At 44.2% G+C, this 20,727-nt stretch overlaps 1 long non-coding RNA gene across 1 annotated transcript; it reads right to left on the bottom strand.

The window, feature by feature from the left end:
• Window positions 1-1,226: 1,226 nt before the first annotated feature.
• LOC110310943 (uncharacterized) lies at window positions 1,227-20,495 on the bottom strand. The gene is made up of 4 exons (XR_015045616.1): window positions 20,392-20,495; window positions 20,196-20,243; window positions 1,512-1,689; window positions 1,227-1,409 (listed from the first exon to the last, which is right to left on the bottom strand). It is a non-coding gene; the product is annotated as an uncharacterized LOC110310943 (long non-coding RNA).
• Between the last annotated feature and the right edge of the window lie 232 nt (window positions 20,496-20,727).

Genomic DNA, 20,727 nt, shown 5'->3' with positions numbered 1-20,727 from the left:
TAACATCCACAAACAATACATTGTCTGTACTGATGGGATTAAACAGTTTACTTAAAAATCTCTCTTCTGATTCATGGGATTTAGGAGCTAGCCTAAGTAAAAGCCCTGGTAGACAAAGCTTAAAATAATGTCTCCTCCTTGTAATTGCTTTGAAATGGACCATTTCGTGTCTGAATTCACAACACACTCTGCTCAATAAAGAACATATGTAAGTGGTTAGAAACTGCAGGAATCTCCACGGAGCCTTAAGTCTGCTGTGTGAGAGATTCATGGTGGCTCCTCACCTGCCTGTCTGTCCTTGCTTCTGAGGGGCTATTTTCGTGAACTCATCAACCTAATAAATACAGCCTGTGCATATAAAGCAGGGTGAAATATGGCATTCTCAAAAGCAATACTCACAAGGAACACCGGGGCCATAAGTATTCCCCCAAAGGATCTAGTTATCAGAGAAATGCTCACTTTATTCCTTTTCATTTTATTAGAGAGAGAGAGAGAGAGAGAGAGAGAGAGAGAGAGAAAGAAAGAAAGAGAGAGAGAGAGAGAGAGACTGTAGCTCAATAGAAACCTTTCCCTAGGTTCAATGTCTAGAACTGAAAGAATAGAAGGATTCTACTCTGTTCATTTACTAAGGAAAAAAGGTTTAGCCAAAATATAAACTCCCTAAGAAAGCTCACCAGGCTGTCTCACAGGTAAAACAGCATACAATGTGCATAAACAGCGTTCTGCCATAAAACGAGTGCATCCCTGTTATGAGTCGGACAGCCATTTTATTTAGCAGAAAGTATAATCACTTCTCCATGCACAAGCTACTAAGACTCTTTTCTAAATTATAATAATGAATGATCTGCTTACCTCTGCAAAGTGTTAAACTCTAAACAAGTGATGCTTTCTGCACCTGATGGATTGCAGAAGCACACGCAGCGGCGTGACACTCTTCTCTGCCACTGAGAAGCCCTCCAGTCACCAAGCCAAAGGAAAAGGAAAAGGGACCGATGGAACCATAAACTGAGTGTGCGGACCAAATGGCTCTGGTTCCCCATTTGCCTTTTAGCTTAAAGGTGTGCTTAGCATTATCTAATGTCGCTGGCAATTAGACCTATCCATCTTAAAGGAAACTTGGAAGACTTAGACTTGTTTCCAGAGACACAAAGGAGGACCATGTCACAAGTGATGAGCACAGCCTTTGCGCATGCTCAGGTCTCTTTCCTTGCCAATCTCCTTTCCTCTCTATCCCCTCCCTGAGTGGGAAGTTTCCTCCACTTTTGTGTATACCTCAGCAGTAATCCCCAGTTTCCATCCCTCCCAGCCTCACTGGCTGCCAGCAGTTGTTTGCCAGGCTGAGCGTCCATAGAACGTGGAAGCATCTTCTGAGGACCAGTTGGCATTGACTGTGCTGGGATGGATCGGCCCTGGGAGAGATAAGAATAGAAGGACGTATGGACCTCAGCTCCTGAGCGCGTTATGTATGTGCATTTGCCCAATACTCCCCGCCTCCCTCCCCTGTGACTCACGGCAATATCACTCTTTCATCTGGGCGGAGTCATTCACAAGGACATCTGAGGGCAGGTATTGTCACTGGCATTTTGCAGAACTGGAGAGAGGCTGGTTTCCGGCACCCATATCTCTTCACACTCCCATGTAACTCCAGGTCTGAGAGTTCTGAAGCCTTCTGTTGGCTCCTGCTCATACCTACCGTCAAAGACACACATGGATACACATCGTTAACTTTTGAAATTAACAATAAATAGGGGCAGCAAAGATAGCTCAGTGGTTAAGAGTGCTTGATGCTCTTTCAGAGGACCTGGGTTCAGTTTCTAGCACCCACATGGTGGCTCTCAACCATCTGGAACTCCAGTTCCAGGTGTTCTAACAACCTCTACCAACCTCTGTGGAACAACACACACACATGGTACACATAATACATACATACATGCATACATACATAGGGGCAAAACACACATATGTCTATGAAACCTTTTTCTTTCAATAAATAGACTTTTAAAGGGAGAAGAAAGTGATTTAAAACCAATCTTCAAAACACCCCTCCCCTTATGTGGTTTCAGATTTATATCTCATAAGTTTATTATTCTGGATTTTTATTACTCTTGGTTCCCATAAAGAGCAACCCATATTTGGTCTTTCTCTCTGTATTTTGGCAGTGCTTTAGAGTTCTGTAGAGAACTTAACCTGTGGTACATCCTGACTGTGGATGTTTGAACTGTGTTATCCCTGATGGTGGGTGTGTAATTGAGTTGACCTTGATGGGGGCTATTTGAATTAAGTTGGTCCTGATAGAGGATGTCTGAAGGGAATCTTGCTTTCCTGTCTGTGATGATCATTACTTGCTGTCAATAGACAGGATCTAGAATCATCTCGGAGACAAACCCCTGGTCCTGTACATGAGGGAGTTCTAGTGTGGATTGACACTGCTGGAAAAACCCACTTTAACTGCAATGTGACATTCGTCGGGCTGGAGCCTTGGGCTGCCTATAAAGAGGAGGAGTCCAACAACAGCACTCATCTCTCTCTGCATCCAGACTGTTGACGTAATGTGACCCACTGTCATATGCTCCTGCCACCGTGCTCTCCCTGCCGTGACCGACTCTATCCCTTCTTACGTTGTCAGCCACCCTCCCCTGTCACTGCTTGTGAGGTGACAGCCATGAGAAAAGAAACTGACACAGTGCTCTTTCTTAAAAGCATTGACAGAGCAAGTCAGTGGCTATGGTGTTATTCAGGATAAGGAAGGAAAGGCTGAGCAAGCCAAGGGGGTCTCTTTGTCGGCAGGAAGGTTACTTTCAAAAAGCAATGACAAGATCAGCATCAAGAACCATCAGCAAGATCCTCAGCAGGAATAATAACGAGGAGAACAGGGAGATCCGGAGGAAATGAGGACAGAACTCTCCGTCTTCAGGATTTTCATCCATCAACGTGCAAGAATGTCCCAGGTCTAATTCAGAATATCCCTCTATTCCCTGCTTTTCTTCTTTCTACTGGCAGGTCTGTATCCCTAATCTAGAACTACCCTGCTTGGAAAGAATGGACAAAGGGAAGAGAGGCGCCAGTCCCTTTGGGCTGCTAGAAGAGCTCTCAAGAACAGGTCCGGGGCTCTTCGAATTCATCTTCTGACTCTGCATCCTGCTTCCTGTGTGACCTTGGACAAAACTTCCAACCTCTCCCTACATGAATCTCATTGCCTGTCAGATGTCAATGTGCTCTATGTTTCTGTCAATAACGAATAATTCAGTGATGATAGTTTCATAAGACCGTAAAACAGTCCAAAGCTTCCTGTCACCTAGAGACACCACAGCTGTCACAGTGGAGCGTGACACTCACAGGTCTACTGTGCCACCTGCTACGTAAGACCATAGAAAGTGCCATTGTGACCAGTGTGATGCTTGACAATAGCAATGTGACTGGTTGGGACTTGTGCGCTTATTGTCCTGCATCGTCTATCGGTCTGTTAGCCTGTCCTTCTTCTACCCATAAGGACTTCTGTGTAAGTCTGTCATGTTATACTTTCAGTGGTCCTGGTGACCTCATGATTACCTCAGAACTGCATACTCTTCTCCTGTGCTGAAGTTAATGTCGTATTATTGTGCTGATTGTGGCCCTAACCATTCCAGGTCTAGCACTAATGCTGCCCGTAAGGACCCATGTTGAGTGACTGACCAGGCAGTGAACCAACAGTGGTGAAGGATGTTGAAGGGGAGACTCAGGGCTGGTTATTGCTGCTTAGTCAGGCGTGCCCCTTTCCACTATAATAATGATTATCAAGAGCAGGAACTATGGGATGGGAGCTGTCAACAAGTCTGATTCACTGAAGGCAATGAAGCTAACAGAGAAGGGCCTGCATTTGCCACAGAGAAGTTTCAAAACACCTGGACTAGAAACTAGAAATTGCGATGGTCACACAAGGGTGAAATACTGTAATGAAGTGTTTCTCAGAACATATGTCCAATGCTAAATGGGACACGGCTTCTTAACAGAATTCCGTGATACTGAGAACACGGAACATGGTTGAGAAGCAGAGGTGGGTAGGTAAGGTAGTACTGCCCAATACTTACGAATAGCTTCATTTTCCGTTCATAAACTTAAAGTCAAGATTTGATACATGGATTGGTTTGAGCATCCCCATCAAAACTTTGGAGGCTGCAAGTTTGGTCTCCAGTGTGACAGAATTGAAAGTTGGTGGAGGCCTTAATAAGTGGAGTCTACTACAGTATAGTTAGGCCATTAACAGTACTGTCCTCTGGAGGGGTCACGGGAGCCCAACTAGTTCCTGTTAGAACAAGTAGGTTTAAGGAGCAAACCTGATTCTCCCTGGCTTCCTCTCTTGCTACTTGGTCAGGCAGATCCTCATCTATAATATTTTCTGCCACAAGGTCTCTGCCAGACCAAACAAGTGAAGATTCCTAATCTTGAACTTCATCCTCCAAAATTCTGAGTTAAACCTGATCCCTTTCTTTTACAAAATACCATCAGGTGTTCTGTTTTAGCAGCAGACTATGCACTAACACAGGTCTTCTTGCAACGCCAGAACAACGGTACAGAATAAGAGGGAAACCTCAGAAAGAGGAAATTAAGTAGCGTTTTCCATAAAATCTCAGAATCTAGCACCTTTGGACACACAGTGTGATGTAGGAAAGCTTGTGGTTGAGAGTTGGGCTGGTTCCAGTTCTGTGAGACCTTGGGCATGTCATTTTCACTCACAGGTCTCTCACCTTTAACATGCAGCAATAAGAACTACCAAGTAGCCAACAGTCTCTTCCTCCTCCCCCTTCTCCTCCTCTTCCTCCTCTCCCCTCTCCCCCTCCTCTTCCCTCCTCTCCACCTCTTCTTCCTCTTCCCCTCCTCTTCCTCTCCTTTTCCTCTTCCTCCTCCTCTTCCTCCCCCTCCTCTTCTTCCTCTCTTCCCTCTTCCTCCTCCTCCTCTTCTCCTTCTTCTTTCTCCTTGTTTTCATGTGTCACTGGTTGAGTAAGGAATGACAGGGAGTCTCAGGTGAGGTCAATGAGCAAGAGTTACTAATCAGAGCTGCAAAGGCAGCAGGAAATCTTGTTGTTTGATCACAGTTAAATTTATAGATCCCGAGGTTTAAAAAAATGACAAAACAGATGGATAAACTTTCTAAAACAAACAACGAAAGGAAGCAGGGCCTTGGAGACTTGAATTCAGAAAATAAGCTCAGATGCATCCCCAGTAATAAATCCCACAGACTGTGCAGCTGTTTAGGAAGCTGGGCTCGGAATGCAGGGAGAGTCATGGTGGGTGAGAGATATATCTGCCTTGAACTTTCTTCCTGACTCCCCAAGCAACTTGTTGACCAGGTTATGGAGACAGGAACACAAATGTGTTTCAAGTAGCTTTTCTTCAACCTGGAGAGTAAGCAGCAGGCCCCATCACAAGTAGGGAGAGAGTAAAATTCCTTGCTCAGTGGTGCATACTGCTTTGACCGATTGAGGCCTTTGAACCAGACTGCCAAGGTCATAGCCACTATGCATGGGCAATTCTGTAAAGTGAAGGCTGTCTAAGGCAAACGGAACTACAAGGTGAGTTCTTCAGCCACTGTCGCCGCCACATTAGAAGTGCTGGGGAGACAGAGGGAGGAATACACAAGTGCGCACACACACAATAAAACTACAGTTTTAGAAAGAGCTACCTTTCCTAAAAGGCCTGGGCTGGAGCGATGGCGCAGCACATAAGGGCACAGATTGCTCTTGCAGAAACCTAGGTTCACTTGACAGCTCCCACAATGGCAGCTCACAAGGGTCTGTAACTCCAGTTCAGGGGATCTGACACCCTCTTCTAGCGACTGACAGCTGGGTCAGCACAGAAACAGATGATCTCCACTCTAGAGAGGCCCACTGGGCAGCTCCGCCTGCTCGATATTTTCTTTGATCTGCTTCCCCAGGACATCTGAGGGGTAATAGAAACAGGGATATTGCTGGCCACCATCCTAGCCTAAAAACGGCAAGCCTTGGATTTAGTGAGATAATTCCCTGTCCATAAGCAAACATGTATACACGTTTACACACATATTCATGCCTTTTTTTTTAAAAAGAGATCATGATTGTATATGCCTAGGTACTCTGGCACCTTTGTTGTGTGGTTTCCCTGTCAATCACACTCCACTCCTTCCTCCCTCTCTCTTCCACACCCACCCCCTACAAGCTATAACAGTCACTCTTCCAGCTTCAGCAGTGCATGACAGGCACCTCCAGGCTCATATTTCAGGTGCATTTTCCTTTCAAAAATATAATACTCCACCTCCGCTGTCCCTGCTTGCTTACAATGTTTGAAATACTAAGCCCGAGGAATTTCCCCAGGAAGGGAGTCAGCGGAGGAGCTGGAGTTCAAAAGAGGTGGGAGAGCCATCTGAGGCTTCTGCTGGCGCTGAAACAAGCCAGCAATCATGCATGCTTGCTCTCTCTCTCTCTCTCTCTCTCTCTCTCTTTCTCTCTCATGACAGGAAGAACAGCATTCCATGTGGGGTACAGAGCGCCCACATCTGAGTACCATGCATATTGAGAAGCCCTGTATAGTTCTGGGGGTGGGCGAGGGGGTGAGGAGAGAGAGGGAGAGAGAGAGAGCCTCTGATTCTCCATAGTATCAGTCTCAATGAACACAAATGGTACTCGAAGCATCATTCCGCAAATGTGTAAATTAATTTAGGATTCGAAGCAATAGAAAGATATGAGACTTTCACTAGCTGGCCCTCCTCTCCAACCTGGGAAGCTATAGTGGAGCCATTTGTTTGGGCCAAACCATCAAATGGGCACCTAGTTTTCACAACGATCTACCAAAGGGGCAGGGAAAGCTCTTTGGATTTCACAATAGCTCAGGTGTAGTAACCACATTTATTTAGAATTTCCTTATGATTGAAGGAAGACATTAAAGAGGATATCATTAATGGACTTCTTGCATGTAAGAAACAGGTCCCCAGCAATTTGGGACCAATTAAGTTGACAACCAAGATTAGTCATCATATCCCTCTAAATAAAAGCTCTAATGGTAAATGTCCTTCATTTTCTGGTTAAAAAGCTATAGACTAACTGAAGTTTTAAGGGAAAAAAAAGAATCAACCTGCTGTCTAGAAGAAACACATATCACTGAAAAAGAATTAAACAGAAATGTTTGAGATTTTTAAAACTCACTTAACCAAATTAAAAAAAAATACAGCAGGAAACAATACCAACAGTCTAGATCAAGCAAAGGAAAGAATATCAGGCAAGAAGTCAGATAAAGCGAATACTACAGTAGAAGATGAAGAAAACAAAGCAAACTAAGAAAGAAAACCAAGTGTGACTATACATACAAGAACTCTGAGAACATGGGCAAGGGATAGTCCTTAGAAAACAATTCACAGGTTAGAAGTAGAAGCTAAGGGAACAGGTAAAGGTGTAGATACTTCCTCACCACCAAAGTCACACCAGACCAAGAGTGAGGGGTGGAAGTCTATTTGCCAAGGACATGGCTATAAAAAGACAAACAGAAATAGCTGTAATTATATCTGGTAAATAGATTTTTAAGCCAAAATTAGTCACAGATATAAAGAATGTAGCAACATATTACTAAGGAGGACTGTCCACCAAGATAGTCTGGGTGGGCAGATGCAGAAGACTGCTGCATGCGTTCCACGAGGCCCTGGGTGGGAGTCTGGCTGTGGGAAGCCACTGACCACAGCTCGGCAGGTGGTGGACAAGGGCCAGTCCTAGGCACCAGGTTCTCAGCCTACAGCATCCCACACTGGATACCGTGGAGGAGCTGAGAACAAATGGGAGCCCCAGGGCAGCACTGAGCCCCGGGGTCAAAGGGAGGAGAGGGCAGGGGGAGAGGGCACTTGATGGTTCCCACGAGGGCAAGAGGCCTTGGTCTAGTCCGTGGCCAGGAGGTTAGGCGCAGCTCGTTAGGGGAAAACCTATCCCATCATTTAAGCATGGTGGGCCTTGATGAACAGAGACAGTTTTAGAGCTTTATTGTAAAAAGGCAGGAAGAAAGAGAGAAGGTATAAAAAGAGAGAGAACGGCCATGGCCAAGTGGAGAGAGTGGAGAAGAGAAAGAGAGAAGGAGGGCTAGAGCAGAGAGTAAGAAAGGTGAGAGCTTAAAGAGAGTGAGGAGGGGCCAAGCAGCCCCTGTTATAGTGGGTTGGGCTATCTTGCTGTTGCCAGGTAACTGTGGGGAGGAGCATACCTGGCTATAGTCAGGTAACTGTGGGGGTGGAGTCTAGCCAGAATGCCAGAAGCTTGGGACATTGTCTGTGTCACAGAATTATGGAGTTGGGGGGCTCTGTGGTGTCAGGCACCTGTCTCTATGGAGTCTGTGTCACAGAATTATGGAGTTGGGGGGCTCTGTGGTGTCAGGCACCTGTCTCTATGGAGTCTGTGTCACAGAATTATGGAGTTGGGGGGCTCTGTGGTGTCAGGCACCTGTCTCTGGAAATGTGGCTCACTTTTCTGTCCATTGTAGAGTTCTCTACTTGGTCACCGGAGCAAGCCCCATTCAACCAAAATAGGCTGCCTATCACAGTCCCACATTACAGTTGTAAATAAATATGCACAGAAGACATTGGGCTCTCAGTTTTATATAACAAGCACTATTGGACATAAAAAGAGAGATAGCTCCAAATGTAATAGTAGCAGGTGACTTCACCACCCAATCTCATCAGTAGGCCATCCAGACCCATTAATCTGAATTGATTACAAGATCAAACCAGTGAACATTTCAGTGCGGATCTGGGAGGGGCTTGCAAACTCCCTCCCTTAGCATTATATTGCAAGAAAATGACATTTGGAGGGGTTAAGAGGGGTGGGTGGACCTGTGAAGAAAGGAAAAGGAGTGGGGTGCGTATGATCAAAACACATGCAAGAGTTGATGAATTTCTCAAAGAATAAATGAAAATATTTTTAAATTAGAAATCTCAAGTAACTTAAGATTCATGCCAAGATCTTCAACAACAACAAAAAATAAAATAAAATAAAATGAAATAAAATAAAATAACAAGTCAAACTCCAAAGTCAATAGGTTAAAAGGACTAATAAAGAACAAAATAGATATTAATAAATAAAAACTAAATGAATGATGCAAAGAAGCATTAACAGCATCTGCTCCTTTAAGATAAGCGAGGACAGCCAACCTTTAGATGGCATAACCAAAGAAAAGGTGACCCCAATTAGATAAAATTAATATAACATATAACATATATTATACAGCATATAATATATATAATACTTTGACAACATATATTCCAAAAGAAGGAATTATAAATTCCTAGACACATATGACCACCAAGGAACAGAAATGTCTTACACATAGAAAAGAAGCAAAGAGATTGAAGCAATGACACAGAGCTTACCAACAAAGGAAAGTCCAGATTGCTGGAGTTTCCTTCCAATTTCTACCAGAACTTAAATAAATAACACCATACTTCTCTACTTCTCACACTATTCCTTAACATGGAAAGGAAAGGAACACTGCCAACTGCTTTCTGTCAAGCCAGTATCACATGATATCAAAGCTGAGATTTGACTCAAGGGGTGAAGGTACTGGTACAATGACTGATGGATGACCTGTGTTTCATACCCAGGAGCCACATGGAGGAAGGAAAGAATAGACTCCTACAGGTTGTTTTCCAACATCCAAGTGGGTATCATGGATGTATACACATGTACACACACACACACACACTCAAAACTATAAAGCAATTTTTTGATGAACACTTGACAGAAATTTTCCAATGCTAAGATACATGCAAACTGATTTCAAACAGCACATTAAAAAGATCATGTATCATGATCAAGTTGGTTTCATACTAGAGATGCAAAGAGGACTCAATAGACATAGACTGACAGATATAATACAACACACAAATAGACTTGGGTCAAAAAAAAAAAACACGTGATCATCTCAATAGATGCAGAAAATAACCTTTGACAAAATTCAACATCCTTTTTTAGTAAAAGCCCTGAAGGGCCTAGGAACAGAAAGACTATAATTCATCACAATTAATGTTGTATATAACGAACTTATGCTCAATCTATACTAAACAGGGTAAATGAAAAAGCATTTTCTCGGGGCTGGTGAGATGGCTCAGTGGGTAAGAGCACCCGACTGCTCTTCCGAAGGTCCAGAGTTCAAAGCCCAGCAACCACATGGTGGCTCACAACCATCCGCAACGAGATCTGGCGCCCTCTTCTGGAGTGTCTGAAGACAGCTACAGTGTACTTACATATAATAAATAAATCTTGAAAAAAAAAAAAAGAAAAAGCATTTTCTCTAAGATCAGAAAGGAGACAAGGAGTCTGTGTTCTATGCTCTTATTTAATACAGTGTTCAAGTCTTGGCTGTAGAAATAAGACAAGGAAAAGAAATAAGTAGAAGAAATGATCCTGTACTAAAAAGACCCTGAGGACTCCATCAGAAAGTCTGGCATATGATAAACACTCAAGGGTGCAGCAAAACACGAGATCAGCATTCAGTAATCATCAGTTCTCCCAAATAACAAAAATGAACTTGTCAAGAACTTTGTCAGGAAACAAACAAACAAAACCCCACTCTGGAATACCTAGGAGGAACCCAAAGTAAGAAAGAAGTCGAAAGACTCCTACAATGACAACTGAAACCACTGAAGCGAGAACTTGACCAGACACTAAAAAAACAAATCAACTTCCCATGTCTATGAAGCAGAGCCAATGTAGAAAAGGCCATACGACTCAAAGCAATCTACAGATTCAATGCAGTCCCATTAGGATCCCAAGAGCATTCAGAGAGCTGGGAAAATCAATCCTAACTCCTTACCTTGTGTCTGTGTTCCCCCCATTCCTAATTCATCCCTTAACCCACAGCCACCCTGCCTTCTTTTCCTGACTCTCCTCCCTCACTCTGACCTTAAATTTCATGATAATTAAGCACCTAATATGGTTTCTATCTGAAATCTATGATACTGATTGTGAATGTGTGGGTTACTCCTTCCTCGAGCTTCAGTTGTGAAGGTTTATTCATGGCAGGTGGGGCTGTACTAGGAGGTTCTAGAAGCCTTGCGTGTGATGCTAGCTTGGAAGTAGATTACTAGGTAAGTGCCTAGGGGAACATTATCCCTGCTCACTTCGTTGTCTCATCTCTGCCTTTGGTTCTGCCACAACATAAACCTCCTCTCCTATACCCTAGCTGCCATGAACGGAGGTGCTCCACAAGGCCCTGACCCCAGAAGGACAGAAACGATGAGCTAGCATAAGCCCTCCCCGACTTATGTGGCTGCTGTTGGGTACTGTGAGCCCAACACTAAAAATGATTAATACAGTCCCTTAGTTATAGTTACAGGGCCTATAATTACAATCACAAGTAGCTGAACTTTAAAATAAACCATAGTCCAGGTGAACTGGAAAATGGGGGGAGGGGTGTCTCGCTAGTGCACAAAACATGTTGAATTTCACCACCAACACCCCAAATGAACCCAGCCCAGCATATGAATAGGGCAGCATACACACTGTCCACTGTATCTCCTGCTCACTCTTTACCGTCAAGCCTTACCCCTGTCTCAACCCACGTGATTTAAATACAGAGTTTCTTCCTATGGTCCTATAAGAAAAGAGGACAAAAACCAGTTTTGGGTCCCAGAGGGACCCTCTGCCTCCTGACAAGTTACCATTTTTAAAATCAGCCTGAAACACTAGACATTTGCTCCAGTAAATCAGAAATAGGAATCCAAATAGCTGCCCTCCAGAGGCCGGTTTTCAGGACACACATTATGCTTACCCTAGAAAATAGGAGATTGAGTGCTAAGGACTCAGGCTGAGGATGGATCGGAGGACTCAGGACAAGTCACCTGTTGTAAATGCAGCCTGTGTCCCGACACACACTCCTGTTTTCCTTTGGATGCCATCACTTAATCAATATCAAGGGGACTCTATGGTCCACAAAGTCCCTCGAGGGTTTCCTTGCTTGAATCCTTCAATGTGGTTTGTGATGTCTTCTGGACCATCTAAAGCTATAAAGATGTTTACCTTGAAACCCGTACACGGGGCACAATGATTCCAAGCTGCTTTGGGTTTTTCAAGGTCCTTAGACTTTCAGCAGCAGCACAGAGGAAGAACTAGAAAAAAAAAAAAGATACTGGTATCGTCCAGGCCAGATAAGACTGAATTCAAGTCCTGGCTCTGCCATTTACTATCTCTGTGGCTTTGGATACATTGTTTCATGATGTTTAAGCATGAAGTCTTAAAGCAGTGAAAGGCTGCCTGCACTTCCTGTTAGCAGCTTTCCTACGCAGGTATCCCACCACTATGACATCTGTAACATTTTAGCATCTCCAAGGCAATCCAGGCTTCTTATACACAACGTCACATGCAGTGACCTCTCTAGGTCTGTCTACAAGCAGGGATACCCTAGACACATGCCTGGTCTCAGTGGCTTTCTTTAGCCGAGGAGGGAGACTCCACAACCCCTTTCTTGTATCCATGACTAGTGACTTTAAAAGGCAGAACCACTTGGCCGAAGCTGGCTGGTTCTTCTACTTGCTGGGGCTGGAACATGGCCCCCTCATTCAAATACATTTTCCTCAGCTTTCTGCTTTCTATGGATTCCTTCACTATGCAAACTTTACTTTCTTCCTTCTCATAAGTTGGAAGCTTAGCCAGGTGGAGTCTTGCCTGAGGTCACCACTTGCTTCATTGTCTTTAGCATCAGGCTTTTCTTTAAATTGTTTTATCTCCTCGAGTGGTGCACTTAGCTCCATTACACTCCTCTCTCTGCTCCTCCATACTCTTCCCTCCTCAGGCTGTGCCTGTTGTACGTTCAGTGCTCAGCTTGCTCCTCTTCATTATAGAGCAGCGTATAAGAGCGAACGATATTAACCAATGAATACTCGGCTCCCTTGAAATCTTCTCTAATCTCCTCTGCCAGGCTGTTACTCCAAAACTCTTCAATTTAGCTTCAGGCAGATTTCTTCTCCTCCTTCTCCTTCTCCTTCTCCTTCTCCTTCTCCTTCTCCTTCTCCTTCTCCTTCTCCTTCTCCTTCTCCTTCTCCTTCTCCTCCTCCTCCTCCTCCTCCTCCTCCTCCTCCTCCTCCTCCTCCTCCTCCTCCTCCTCCTCCTCCTCCTTCTTCTTCTTCTTCTTCTTCTTCTTCTTCTTCTTCTTCTTCTTCTTCTTCTTCTTCTTCAAAAAGGCAGAAAGCACTCACATTCTTTGCCAGAGTATCACAAGAATAGTCTTGGGCCACTTACTAACATTCTTCTCCTCTGAAACCACTTGCGCTGGACTGTCATCATCTAACTTTGTCTCAGCACTGCTCTCTTCCAAGCCCCTTCTAGTTTGGCCCCCATATAAAGTATCCAACTGCTTTCCTAATCCAAAGTCCACACTCTGCCAACAAATGGCAGGGTCAGGGCCACCACAGCAGCACCCTGCTCCCTGGTACCAACTTCTGTCAGAGTGTTCTGTTGCCGTGAGGAGACACCATCATCATAGCAACTCTTACAAAAGAAAGCTTTAATCTGGGCTTTCTTACAGTCTCGGAGGCTTAGTCCATTATCCTCATGGCGGAGAGCATGGCAGCCATGGTAGCTGAAAGTCCTACATCTCGATCCACAGGCAGCAGAAAGAGACTCCGGACTTGGAATGGGCTTTTTCAAACCTCAAAGCCTAACCCCAGCGATACACTTCCTCCAGCAAGGCCATGCCTCAAATAGTGTCACTTGCTGCGAGCCTATAGGGGCCATGTTCATACTTTTTCATAAATATGAATTATATTTGCAAGTTTTGTGGTATTATTTCCTGTGAGTTGGCTGCCTTAACCATGTAAGCTTGACATGTGTGCTGTTTACCCTTTACTACCTTGCCTCAGTTAGGATTCCTGGCCAGTATAACAGATTTACCCCATCATTAAAATGCACCAACTTTATAATTAATTATATACATGTATGTATATAAAGTGTGTGTGTGTGTGTTTTCTCATGGTTTATAAATAAATTCCTCGTTTCTGACACATGCCTGCTTAATTCTGCTGTATAAGGCCAGACCGAGAAAGTTTCATTGGATGCAGATTTTTTTGTGTTCTGGATCACTTTCTTAGATTATGTAGTAACGACAATAAAGATCGTCTTGGCCTCTGTGGCGGTTTGATGAGAGTGGCCCTCACAGGCTCAAAGATTTGAACACACGGTCACCTGGAATGGCACTATTTGACCTGGTTAGGAGGTGGGGCCTTTTTGGCTAGCTGTGTGTCACTGGGAATGGACCTTGAGTTCTCCAAAAGGCCATTCCAAGCCCAGCATCTTTCTCTCTCTGCCTGTTGCCTGCAGAACTAGATGTAAAACTCTCAGCTACTTCTCCAACAACATGTCTGTCTGCGTGCCACCATGATGGGATGGCTTACTTCTTGCCTGTTTCAGACAAACTGAAAAGTGGCGCTGGCTCTGCTCTTTGCTCTGGCATCAGGCTGCCGGGTGCCACTGGTCTCGAGGAAGGAGAAAGCAGATAGCACACACACAGGACATCATGCCTGTGGAATGGCAGATTCCATGCAGCATCCTGCCCACACAACAATACATCCAGGCTATGGCAGAGCCACACAATGACAGATGACTCACTCATACAATGGCAGAGTCACACAACCACAGCTCCACCAGTTAGCGTATCCACACAATGACAGATCCACACAGTGGCATGCCTCTAAGTGGCCGCTGCATGAAATGTCATACTTTTATACAAGAGAAGAATCTCACACAATGGCAGGTCTACACAATGGTAGAAGCATGAAATGTGATGCCACTTCCAGTCAGTAACAGAGCCTAGTGATGGTTCAGCCACACACACTGGCTCAGCAGCGTCTGCCAGGAAGAAGCACACCACATCCCCACTCATGGTTCACAGAGGCAGACCATGTGGCCAAACCTGACACTAGTGTGGGAGAGTAAATCCACCCTGCAGCATGAGCCTGTGCAAGCCACACAGCGAGGCCTCAGACAAACAAGCCTCTCACAGAGCTGCAGCCAGTGAGCAAGGCTACAAAGCCCCCATACGCAGACGTTTGGCTTTGAGTCATGGGTCTGTCTTAGGAACCTTCCTTCAGAGGGATTTCTAAGATTTAAAGAGCTCCATAAAATGATTTACAGCGCACACTGTACATTGTACCTGAATCCAGACTGTGGCCAATTTTTTTTTTTTTTTGTGCAGCCCAGAAACCGGGAATGGTTTTTACACTTTTTCAGAGTTGTGGGAGATGAAGGTGATGTGACAAAGATAGTATAGGCTATGAAGTCTAAGTGACTCATCAGCCCACCTTTCCCGGTAAAGTGTGTCACCTCTAGAATAATGTAAAATTAACACTCTGCCTTGTGAACGTTCATTTGTCCTAGAAGGAAGCTATATCTACCCCAGATGAAACCGACTGCTGGAGCAATACATGTAATGAGATGTCTAAGTCAGCGCTGACTTATGCACCTGGTACTGCGTTCCCAACAGATCTGTCCATCACATTCCTGCTGCTGCACTTTACCAGACTGGGTTTGACTCATGTTTACGCCTCTAAATCCCACAGGAGGAGTGCGATAAGTTCTTCAATGAAAGAGACTGAAATATTCCGCACTAAGCCCAGTGCTCAATAAAGATGTCTTCAGTAAATAGGTTTATAGTGTTTATCTAAGCTGCCAGCCTAATTGAGAATCTTAAGGTCCCATCTCTCAACTTCATCATAAATCCCCCGCTCTTAAATCAATTCCTCATCTGAGATTATCTGGAAAACACAAATATAAATGTCAGTTTCTATTAATGTAACACATGTCTGAGATGATCACTTTATAGGGGGAGGATTGGCTTTGGTTGGTAGTTTTTCAAGTTTTATGTCATCACATTATACAAAAACTGCACAGGGGAGTGAAACCACACAGCTTCTAGGTAAAACAGAAAGAGGGGCACTGAACCCCACCCATTCAAGAGTGTCACTTAGCTCTGATGTACCAATCATGAAGCCTATGAGGTCTGTGCTAGGTCCTCTGCATACATGTTATGGTTATGTAGCTTGGCGGTCTTGTGGGACTTCTAACAATGGGAGGAGGGGTGTCTCTGACTCCTTTGCTTTCTCTGGGGATCCTTTTCTTCCTACTCAATTGCCTCATGAAGCATGGATTTGAGAGTTTGTGTCTAGTCTTATTGTAACTTATCATGCCATGTTTGGTTGATATCCCTAGGGGGCTGCTCTTTTCTGACATGAAACTGTGGAGGAGTGAATCTGGGTGCGGGGAAAGGGTGGGCTGGAAAGGGTGGAGGCTACAATTGGGGTGTATCATATGAAAGAAGAATAAATAAAAACAAAATAAAAAGTGTGTACCCTAAGAACTAAAACCTCCCACTAGACCTTACCTTATAATGGTCCCACCACCTCTCAGGAACTCTATCTGGGAGAGCTCCCAAGAGTCCACCTCTGACAGTTACCTACCGTAGGCTTCCTTCAGTACATTCACATGGACAAGAAACGTATGTTGACTTCGCTGCATTTCTGAAACTCACAAGAAGCATCAAGAAGAGCCAACAGGGGCATGTCATGGTTGGAATCTGGAATATTCTCCACAAAGTTGTACACTTATCACTCAGTCCCTGGGGACTGAGTTTCAGAAGGGAATGGATGTATTGGGAGTTGGGGGTGGGGACTTGTTGGAGGCCTTATAGCCTAGCCCTACTTCCTATGCATGCCTTGCTCCCTGACTTTGGATACGATGTCGCCAGCTGCCTCAAAGCTATATGTTTCTCTCTTAAGAATTTCTTGTCAGGTATTCACTCATAGCCTTGAAAGTAATACACTAAAGAAAGCCCATTTAAAATGGTTCCTACCTCAAAGTGGAATTACAAAGAACATCTTTTCCTGAGACAGACAATTGACCAAAGCAGAGCAGGGTAAACACTGAGATCATTTCCAGGGCATGGGAGAACGGAAACCGTTAAATAAAAAGAAACAGGGAAGGAAGCCAGGCAGTGGTGGCATACGCCTTTAATCCCAGCACTTGGGAGGCAGAGGCAGGCAGATTTCTGAGTTCAAGGCCAGCCTGGTCTACAGAGTGAGTTCCAGGACAGCTAGGGCTACACAGAGAAACCCTGTCTCGAAAAACAAGAAAGAAAGAAAGAAAGAAAGAAAGAAAGAAAGAAAGAAAGAAAGAAAGAAAGAAAGACAGACAGACAGACAGACAGACAGACAGACAGAAAGAAAGAAAGAAAGAAAGAAAGAAAGAAAGAAAGAAAGAAAGAAAGAAAGAAAGAAAGAAAGAGAAGAGAAGAGAAAAAAAGAAAAGAAAAGAAAGAAAAGAAAAGAAAAGAAAAGAAAAGAAAAGAAAAGAAAAGAAAAGAAAAGAAAAGAAAAGAAACCTCGAAGGGGATTCCTCTGGGCAATGATGCTGTCCTTGGTGGTACCATGGTGACAGGAACATGCCTGAGCATTTGTCCATCCCACAGAAGCATGAATCATAAGGAGGGACATTGGATGGAGGCAAATCATTTAGAACTCAAGTGGGATGCTGGAGACGTTTCACGATGAGAATCAGACTGGAACCGTAAGTCTAACTGTGCTCTAAGTGGGGGACAAAACTCAGTGACAGTGGTAAGGAGGAAAAGGAGATAGAAGGCAGGGTTCTAACTAAAAATTATGAGGGCAAGAATCCAGAAAGGGCAAAATCAGAGTGTACAGAACCCATGGGAACTGTTAAGAGAGCGGACCTGACTTCCCAGTCCTGGGATTTACAGAGGTTTCTCTCTAAGCAGACATCCCAGTTCTGGCTCTCTGACACTTGAGTGACAGGAGCACATAGAAGCTGTGTTGGTGTGAGCATCTGGGAGAGACCCAGGCCCTGCAGACCATCTCACTCAGTGGTAAAGCCCACAATGGCCAGATACAGATTGGAGAAGCCAATCCCAGAGGGAGATGTGGTTTGTTAACTCGGCTTCTGTAGGATACATCATAGTCTCACATGTTCTACAGAAAAAAAGTCCAAAATCAATGTGTCAGGCTATGAGGGTCTATTCTAGGACGCTCTGGTCAGCTTATACACACTCCCTGTGGGCACACCCGTCTCTCCGACACGTTGTTCTTTTATAAGAAATCAATCATCTCAGGCCAGGATCCCATTGTACTTCAGTGTAACCTCTTCTTAACCAGTTATATTTACAAAAGTCCTGTATCTATATCTGAAGAACTGGGACTTAAACCCATGAAATTGATATTTAACTGAGCATTAGACTTTAGCTGCCACGTGTCTCGCCCTTGGGTCAGTCTGCTATCAACGGGAGGCTTAGACTTTCCCTTCCTCCCTTTCTCCACGTGGTCATGGCTGCTCTCTACTTCTCTTTCTCTCTGCCTTTCTCTGCCTCTACTACTCTCTTAACTCCCCTCCCCATGCCCTAAATAAATATTTCATACTGTACCATCCCGTGACTGGTCCCTCAGGGAGAAGGGATGCCCACTGAGACACCCTCTCCCCGACACCTCGCCACACCCCCATACAACATATTCTTATACCCATTTATCTTTTTATAATCACAACAGGTATATTCCTAATCTACGTTTTCTACCAGCATCTTATAATACTTTGTCTCTCCTCTGTCTGCCCCTTAGACATCTCTCCAGTTCCCCCTCAACCTGGCTGATTGATTTTAAAACATTTCGAACTCAGTGACAAACACAAGTATACCTCCTGTATTCAGTGTCCTTTTAAAACATTTTTTTAAACCTTTTCAAATAATTGCTAAATACAGCTGTTAGAAAATGATCTCGAGTATTAGTGAACCATTCTCCCCTGTTCTAGGGTATCATTGCCTGGCCTGGGGTAATCAAAAAGATTAAGGAACATCTTTCATGATCCTAAGAAATCCTCTTTAAAATAATGACCTAAAAATCAGACACAGGAGAGAGTGTGTCTCAGTCTGGCATACCTAAAGAAACACAGGTGAATGAGTATGAAGTAAAGCCACAGGAAGTGATACGAGAACACCTCACACTCTGCTTGTGTAGGTACGGGAAAGGGAATTCCTAGTCTAAGGCTGTCTTCCAACTGATGAGGTTTTTTGCTGGATGGTTTCCTAGAGGCACCATGAGAAACATTCTCCTCTCTCTCTGATTGGCATGCTATGGGGTGATAGATTCTTTCTACCAAAGTCTTGGCAGTTGCTTTCCTGTACTGACTTCTATAATGACCAGTCCCAAACCCTATAGTCCCAGCACTTATCTAATATGAGGATTTAGTGAAGATAGCAAAAGCAGCTTGAAGAAACCCTCCCTCTGCCCAACAGGTTGGCTAACTGACCACCCTTGATGCTTGGATGACAAGAATTGATTTAATGACCTTGTCCTCAAAGTCAAACACGAGTCTCAAGGAGTACCTTTGGCATTTTGAAATTATTATTCTTGCTGTTTTCATAATTTATTTAATAATGTATATGTGTAGAGGAGGAGATATGTGCAGGTTCCTGAAAAAACAAGAGGTATCAGATCCCCCTGGAGCTGGACTTGAGAAAGTTATAAGCCACCCTGTGTAGATGCTGAAAATTAAATTCAAGTCCCCGGGAAGAGCAGTATACACTCTTAACCATTGAGCTGTCACCTCTCCAGCGCTTAAGCGGTCACTTTTATTAGAAGTACACCTAAAGTTCTTGCTGAGTTAAAGTTCAAAAGGATTTCCTGCCTGCCTTGTGTAATACTAAATACAATGCTACCTGTGAGTACCCTGAGAGCCAAAGGTAGCTGCTTCCTCATGTACCAAGTTCAGTCTTCTCAGAGATCACTCACCATCCACAACCAGTCAACTTCACATGAATTTGGCTGAAAGTTTTAGCCGCAGCGTAAATTTATCATAAAAGTTATAGTTTAAGGGAATAGAATAGTGTTGTTAATGATATCAAGTCATGCAACAAAGCCTCCGTCCTCCTTTCTGGTTCACTGGAATGTTCTGTTCTCAGTTCTGTTAGCTATGGCTAAAAATCAAATTACACATCTCAAGGTTTGCTAATTGCTGAGCTATTTGGATACTTTAGGTATGAGAAGAACTTTCTAAAGGAAGCGCAGTGTGCACCTGTACTCCTAGCACACAGAAATGAAGGCAAGTGGAGTCACAGGTTTGGGGTGAGGCCAATGTGAGCTATGTGGTTAGACCCCATCTATAAATAAATACATAAATAAATAACTTTCTGTATATTGACAGATGGCTCATGTGTGCACATACCTCCACTTTCAGTTCTTACACAGAACACACTGCTGTCCCTTTCATGTCCTAAACAAGGAGGAAGGAAAAACAGGAATTCACTCTCCAGCAATCACCTCAAAGCCAGATTTCCTCATATTCGCCTACAGATAAAGCTGGCTTCCTTCTGAGAGGAACGCGGTGGAGGCCAGGCCCAGCTCTCCTTCTGTGACCTCACCTGACCTGGAAGAATGGTGACTTCCACGATGGCAGAGTCAGAGTTGAATTCTCTGTCGCTTTTAAGTACCAAGACTTGATCATGCCAGCATTGCTCTGAGTAAAGCTAGAACAGAGATCATCAAAGGCTACTTAGCCCCTGTGCAGAAGCAGCACTCCCTCCCAAATATGAAGGTCTAATGAGAGAAGCAGAGAGGAAATTTGGGGGGGGGGGGACTGTACAAAGGGATGGAGGACTAGGTGGCTGAGATCACTACAAGACAGTAATGATTAACTTGGGCTTTTTGTCCTAATGAATCCTGCTTACTCTATCAATACGGAAGCTGTAGCAGGATGC

The sequence above is a fragment of the Mus caroli genome, unplaced genomic scaffold, assembly GCF_978045245.1.
Source record: "Mus caroli unplaced genomic scaffold, Mus_caroli_1 scaffold_16, whole genome shotgun sequence".
NCBI lineage: Eukaryota > Metazoa > Chordata > Mammalia > Rodentia > Muridae > Mus > Mus caroli.
This window is presented reverse-complemented; position numbering and strand designations above follow the sequence as displayed.